This window comes from Tiliqua scincoides, chromosome 9, assembly GCF_035046505.1.
Source record: "Tiliqua scincoides isolate rTilSci1 chromosome 9, rTilSci1.hap2, whole genome shotgun sequence".
In the NCBI taxonomy this organism is placed as follows: domain Eukaryota; kingdom Metazoa; phylum Chordata; class Lepidosauria; order Squamata; family Scincidae; genus Tiliqua; species Tiliqua scincoides.
In genome coordinates, this window is record NC_089829.1 from 28,408,401 (window position 1) to 28,416,256 (window position 7,856).

Here is a 7,856-nt window from a genome sequence, read left to right on the forward strand (position 1 = left end):
ATCTGCATGTTGGGTTGCTTTCTTGTTTTCAGGAAGCTGAGAGCCCCAGAAAGGACAGGTCAAGGAAGAAGGCTTCTGAATGTGGCTGGCTGTCAGAAGATGTTGCACGTCTTGTGAATTTGTTCCATCAAATGGGGAAGTAAAGGTTCGTGAGTACGTAGAATAACAGCTTAATCAAAGAAATAAACAAGAACCACTCTGTAATCTTCTCCAAATTGAGTGTGGAGTGAAGGGGGGAGCCCTTCTGATGGGCTTTCTTCTACTGTTTCTTTTGTAGCAGGTCCCAGAGCCGTGACCATCTGTTCCTTGTTCTAAGTTGTTAAGTTGACTGCCCTGCCAATACAAATAGCTATGCTCCATGTTTGTTTACATAAATTGTTTTGAAAGCTTACAATGAATTTTCGGGATTATTTGAAGGAGGAGAGGCCCGTGTGGAAGGCAGAAGGGCATATAAATAGGACGATACATGTTGCAAACCATGGGTTTTCTGGCAAAAAAGGGGGGGTACCAGTGTGAGTAGTAGGATTTTTGAAGAGAAAGGAAGAATTTGGCGAGTCTGTCATCTGTTAGCCTGTCCTGCAGTGGGTTACATCAAGACTGACTGCCCATAAGGTGAGTTACATGACTCTGCCCATGAAATCAGTTTGAAAATTTCAGGCTGCTACAGCTAAGTCAGTGTTTAATTCTGAGGCTGTGTTAGGCTGGTGTTGTTTCGTCTGCACTGAGTTCAGATTCATTTCCAGGCCAAATGCAAGATGCTGGTTAGCAGTTCCAAAGGGCTCAGTGCCAATTCCTGAGAGCATCTCTGTACCTTTAGCCATCACGTGATGATGGCGGTGGAGTGACACTTGAGCCCCAATCAAAGGGCTCAATGGAGGGCTGTTTGCCAAGCAGTGCTGGAAATGTGGACCCATCCCTGGGATTGTCTTGCATGGTCTGCAGCTTTCTCAAGTTCAGTTAGCAGCAGTGTAGGACAGGGCCTTTTCTGCAGTGGCGCCCAATATGTGGAACTTCCTGCCATTAGAGATGGTCACATCAATGTTTTCTATATCAGGGTTCCATTGACGTTTAAAATGCTTTGTTCTAGCAAGCATTTTAATTCTGCTGTGTGACTTTTATATTTTATTTTTTGGTGCTCTCTCTGAGCTTAGTTTGATTATTGATTCTTGCTGATGAATTTTCTTACTTTTTTGTTTAATTATGGTGTTGCTGTTTTTAGCTGATTGATAGCCAGTTTGGATGCCTCTGTTCTTGGAAGGGAAAAGGGACTACAAATGTGCATATAAAGACAGCAAATTAAAGATTGTTAGTTGATGAATCTTCTGCTTCTTATGATTAACCATACAAGTTTCAGCAACCTGCCTGTGTGGGTGCTGGGGCTTGTTGGTTCGACTCAGGGCTCAATCCTATCCAATTTTCCAGCACCAGTGCAGCCACAATGCAGCCCCAAGGTAAGGGAACAAATGTTCCCATTCCTTAAGGAGGCATCGGTGACTGCTGCCCTACCGCAAGATGCAGTGCATGTCCCATTGACATAGCTGCACCGGCACTGGAAAATTGGATAGGATTGGGCCCTCAGTTGGGCCACAGCTTCGGCGGCTATACTGGCTGCTGGTTCGTTTCCGGGCTTAATCCAAAGTGCTAATTTTGACTTTTAAAGACCAACTAGATCAGTGTTTCTCAACCAGTCATATGGGTACCACCAGTGGTACCTGAGGTAGTGCCTGGTAGTACTCATGGGACCCCTAGACACCTGCTGCCTGGCAGCGAGCCCAGGGATGCCCACACAACAAACAGTGGTAGGAGGCTTGGCTCGGCAGGCAGAGCTCCAAAGCATGATTTTTCAGGATCATAAAAAGTCCTTCTTTTCGCCCTGAGCCTTTTACTGGTGTTTGTCATGTCGCATCTGGCCTTCCAACTCAGAAGTAACTGTGATGATGTCATGGAGGACAAATGTTGAGATGCACTGAGCTAGTTGCATCCAGGAAGTGCACAGGTCCACCTTCTCCATTTGTCGTCCATTCATCCCCCACAGCAGGGATTTAGTAATGTACTTTGAACATGGAGGTGAAATTTTAAATACTGCCAGTGAATCCCCAGTTGCATGGGAACAAGAGCGAGACAGAGGTATGCCTTCATCTCCTGTTTGTAGCGTCCCAGAGGCAATTGGTGGATCACTCAGGAAAATGGGGTTCTGGATGAGTCAAACTTTGGGCAGGATCCAGCAGACTCTTCTTATATTATGTTCTTACGACCTCAATGCTTCCTGGAGCTTCTCCTTGGCACAGATATCTTAAAATAGATTTGTAACCATAATTGAGGTTTGTGAATATGGTGACTAGTCAGATTTGTAGTAACGATCTGATGTTATATGTGATTTATGGCTGATATTCGTAAACTCATTTGTATAGGCTTAATCTTGTTTTGTAAATACTTATAATAAATAAGGCTATGCTGGATTGCAAGGGACCAAATTTTCCAAAGACCTTTCTTGTTCTCCAAAACATGCAACCAAACACTTTTTTTGGGGGGGGGGGGGGGAGGGGGGAAGCAGGACGGAGAAACGCTGTACAATTGCTACTCATCATTTCTTAGCAGTGGTAATGCTCTGGTTTTAAGTGAATTGACCTGCCTTCTTTCATCTTCAGGTAATACAGCCTTGCTTCTAATTCAGACCAGGAGCTTATGGAGATTTAAAAAAGAGGCCCCAAGCTTTGCTTTTACAATGCCGGTTAAAGCATTTGTGCTGATGACAGTTAAATTGTTGAGGGCTCTGTTCTTCATTTACATCACAGACATCGAGGTCCTCCGACGACCTCCTGCAAATGGAAGCCAGATGTAGCGCCGTGTATCGATGGTCCGTTTTTGCTGCGCTCCAAACACTTCTCCTGACTTTCAACTCGAACCTTCTGTCTCCCTTGTCACGCTCTGGTGTTTAATGATGTTTTATTGCATTAGTTCACAAAACCCTTGAGTTTTTCAGTTGTCCTAAGGTAATGGACTGGATCTGTACCCATTTGCTAATACAAGGTCTTTTTTAGTAGGTAGTAGATCCATTAAACGTAAATCAAAGTTTCTGATAAAATATGAGATTTCCACTGGGCCTGACCAAAAAAAAGTGGCGAGGCTGGCTTCTTCTTCTTTTTTTTTTTTAAACCTAGTTATTGTATCTAGAATAGCTGAGTGTTTAAGCTTGTCTGGGGATTTACAGCATCCCCTGCCTAGTTGTTCTGTACAAATCTACCATGATGATTTGGCATCATGTTCCTTTTCCTTGAGCTCATAAAACTGCAATGAAGGTACATTTGCCTTTGGAGGGGTGCACGTGTTCTTTTTTCACTGAATGGGAAAGAAGTGCATTTTTATACTCTCTTAAGAAGCAAATAATTCATATGATTCACAGAAGGCAGTAAAAAGAATTGTAACACTTTACTATTTATTTACTTCTTGAAACAGCTTTGCTCCACCTCTCCATCCTTGTGTTCAGTGGTTCTGTGGCTAGCTGGTATGACTCCACGCTCTCTCTCCTTACTTGCAGTGTGCACTGGGTTTATTTATTTTTAGTTTAACATGTTTTAAGCCCTGATAACTGGGCAAAGAGGCACCATTTAAAGTGGTGTTGTCTTATATTTAGCAGGGGGAGAGCAACTGTCTCTCTTCACCGAGCATGGCATCTTTTCCAGTAGTGGTGGTTGCCTCGGGGAACCCCTAATGTAGTCCAACAAGAATTGGAACAGCGCAGCCAACATAACAATTGAGAGCCAATCCAACACAGCATCGGTTGGAAACCAAGCAAGAGCTGGTTAGAAAACCAAGGTGTATGTCTCAGCCTGACCTACCAGATGGAGTTGTAAAATGGGGTGGCGGGGTGGGAGAACCAGGTTGTTCAGTAGGAGAGCTCATGCTTTCAATGAAGAAAGGCCCAGATTCAGTTCCAGGGATCTTCAGGTAGGGCTGAGATTAGAAAAGATCTTTCACTAGCTGAAACCTGGAATACATGTCACCTTGCGCTCCCTGGGCTCACAGTGGGATAAAATGTAATACATGAAAAAAAAATTATAGAAATGCAGAGGCTGTTCTTTCCCTCCCAAGCATAGCATTCAGCCTGAATGATTCCAAGTAGCACAGTGAATGGGTACTGGGTAATGGAATCAGATTTCCTTCAGTATGAACATGGAATATTTTTTCTTCCAGTGCGGTTTGTGTTTTGTTTTTGCAGATGCTTGTAGATTATCTCAGAGGAAGCTAATGCGCACTTCGGAATGGCTCGTGGAGCCATAATACTGTGATATCGGTTTCCCTTGCGCTCAGCAATGACAAAACAGATCCACGGCAAACAAGGTTTTTTTCCAACAAAAACAATGTTAATTGTCAAGCGCCTTGGTTTACTGTAGATTATCATGTGAAATTCAATGCTATCCAAACACGTGGGTCATGTCATCCTGGACTGCTGAAGAAAGAGAAACCCAAAGTGGGTATATTTGTTAATCAGTGGTTATAAGTGGTATGTGTTTCGACATGTTGGAGGCTATAAAGAAAAACACATTGAGGCTTAACTAGGAAACCACTCCATGTAGCATCGCTGAAACTCCGAAAAGTCGACAGACAAAATAATTTTTATCCCACACTGAAGTTAGCACTGGGGAGACTCCCCATATTGTGCTTGGCTATTGGTGGGATGGTGAAAGGGACTGCAGAAAGTTTTATAATTGTGGGGTGTGTGTGTGTGTGTGAAATTAAGTAACAATCAACACTCCCATTTTGGAGATGAAAAGCATCATCTTACAAAAGGAATTCTTAAGCGATGTCTTGCGGTAGACCTGGACAAATGTTTCAACTTTGTCGGTAGTAGGTCTGATGGGTTTGGAGGAGGGGCATAACTCAGTGGCAGAACACATGTTTTGAATGCAGAAAGTCCAAGTTTAAATCCTTGGAGTCTCCAATGAAAATGATCAGGTAGCAGGTGATGAGAAGGACCTTGTCCTGAACATATGAAGAACCATTGTCAGTTCGGCCAAGCAGTCAAGAGTGAGATGGAGCAATAGTCTGACTATTTCCTGCAATTGCCTATGTTCATATATTTTGGGGTCATTATGAGCTAGAGCAGGGGTGCTCAATAGGTGGATCGCAATCTACCGGTAGATCGCGAGGCAAAATGAGTAGATCGCGGAGTGCCAACCTCCCCCTTCAGGTACCTCTGGGAGGAAACGCCGGGAGTAAGGCCCATTGTACTCAATGGGGCTTACTCCCAGGTAAGTGTGGCTAGGATTGCAGCCTCACAGCCTAATCCTAGGCATGTCTACTCAGGAGTAAGTCCTGTTATACTCAGTGGGGCTCAAGGTACACCAACATACATTGTACACATAAATGTTATATGTTATGATGGCGCGAACATTGTAAAAAAAACTCTGGTAGATCTCCGGGCCTTGCTGGGTTTCAAAGTAGCTCTTGAGCCAAAAAAGTGTGAGCACCCCTGAGCTAGAGCTTCATCAGGTTGTGTGAAATATTTTTGGAATTTCTAGGCACCAGTGGCAAACTTCTAGAACTCAGATGAGTGGAGACCTGGGGCTATTCCAGCTGTATCCTCGAGCACATTTAATTAAGCATGTGCTACTATGGAAGTATGAGAATACCATCTTAAATTAATTCCTGCATCTAGAGTTAGTTGGCTGTCCTTCCAGGGATGTTCAGAAGCCCCCTGAGAAATTTCACTTGTCTTATAGAAAGTCATTTCCTGAATATTCTTAGATGCTTCTACTTGAGAGGAACCCTGATATTAACTTATAATTTCAGTTTTTTGAAGTGCTAGAGCCAACCCCGCTTTGCACTTGATGACTGTCAACTGAGTGCATGAACTAACTCAGATAGGAAATGATGCACTTGAGATTATGAGAATATTCCCCCAGTAAATATGAGCCAAGAGTGTGATGTGACTGCACAAAAAACTAATGCAATAGTAGGCTCCATTATCACAGAGTACAGTTAACAAGAAGTAATAGTTCTCCTCTATTCTGCACTGGTCAGACCCCATTTGGAATATTTCAGCCAGTTTTGGCACTACATTCTAAGGAGAACCTGAATAAGCTGGAACAGGTTCAGAGGATGGCAACCAAAATGGTGAGGGGTCTCAAAACCAAGTACTATGAGAAATGGTTAAAAGAGTGCATTCAGCTTGAAGAAGAGAAGAACATATGATAGCTGTCTTCAAGGATCTGAAGGGTTATCACACAAAAGAAAGTGACTTATTGTGTGCAGCTCTTGAGGACAGGACCAGAACAAATGGGTTAAAACTTCAGGGAAGTTAACTTTGGTTAGACATTAGTAAGAATTTCCTGACTGCAAGAGCTTTCCAGTACTGAGTTTGCCTCCTGGAGATCAGGGAAGTCCTTCATTAGAAGTTGATCCCTCTTGGTCTCAGAGCGCAATTCTAACCTTGCACTCTGGCAATACAGGAGCCGTTGTGCTGCCTAGAGTGCTGCAAATGTGCTGTAAAGCATGGTTGTGACAACTCAGGAGTAAGCAGCATTGGCGGGAAGGCCTGCGCCATCCTGCCAGCACCAGATCTGGACCAAGTGGTGCAGGGGCGGGGGAGGGCATAACAGAGGCAGGGAAGGGGTGTTTCTGGGTGGGAAAGGGTGGGAGCGGATATGGCCTGACAGGCAGACTGGATTGGCAAAGTAGACTTACACTTATGCTCTGTCCTCTTCCTGAGCCTGTTCCTCTGACATGGGCTTCTTGGATTTGCACTAGCTATTTAGCCGGTGCAAAACTGAGAAGCTTCATTGGGCAGGCTGGGCCTTTACGTGGGATAAAGGGACAAATGTCCTCTTACCCCCCTTGTAGACATCCAGCTTGCTCCTAACCAGCACAGGGTACAGTGTGGGCCACTGGGCCCCACAGCACCAGCACAGGGTAGGATTGGGCTGCCAGTCTCCCCCAGCAACTGTTACCCTGCACATGCCCAATCTCGTCTGATCTTGGAAGCTAAGCAGGGTCAGGCCTGGTTAGTACTTGGATGGGAGACCGCCTGGGAATACTGGGAGCTGTAGGCTTATACCTAAAGACTTATACCATAGTCTTTCGAGACTGAAGGTTGCCAACCACCACTCCCCCATCTGCAGTATGGGAATAATACTTACCTTGAGAGTTTTTGTAAGGGTGACATCAAGATAGCACATGCAAAACCCTTTGCACAATGAGAGTGATACAAAAATTAAATATTTTTATTGCCACACAGTGTATATTTAGCTTCTGTAATTTTGTTCTGCAAGAAGTGGTGACAGCCCCTGGCTTAAATGACTTTTAGAGAAGATTAGGCAAAATCATGGAGGGATACGTCCATCGATCATGGCACCTCCACATTCCAGAATACCTCTAAATGCCAAATGCTGAGAACCAATAAAGGTTAGCTGTTACCATCACTGTCCCGCCTGTGAACTTCCAGGGGCTTCTGCCTAGACAGCCTTGGAAACAGAATCCTGGGTGAGATGGAGCTTTTGCCCTGTTGCAACAAGATCTTGTTAGGGTCTCTCTTCCCCGGTGAGCACATTTGGGTATGCGGCCAATCGAACAATCCCAAATTTCCACTGGATGTCAGTGTTCCACAGACATGCAATTGGTGGATCATTCATTTGGCACTTAAACATAGCTCCTCTTAAGTAAAGCTGTTCAGAAAATGACAGTTCTCTCACTGTTCAAATCCACCTTAATTATAATGCAAACTCTGGCGGGAGGATTATGTTTACAATGAACGACATCTAAAATGACTTCCATCCTGGCATGCCAAAAAAGGAACGAAAGAAAGAAAGAAAAAGTTGGATTTGGTTTCAGAGAAAACAAATGAACATTCCTCACTC

General features: G+C 44.2%; 1 pseudogene; it reads left to right on the forward strand.

Moving 5' to 3' along the window:
- The first annotated feature begins 6,935 nt into the window (after positions 1-6,935).
- On the forward strand, positions 6,936-7,052 carry LOC136660869 (5S ribosomal RNA; annotated as a pseudogene).
- The last annotated feature ends 804 nt before the right edge of the window (positions 7,053-7,856 follow it).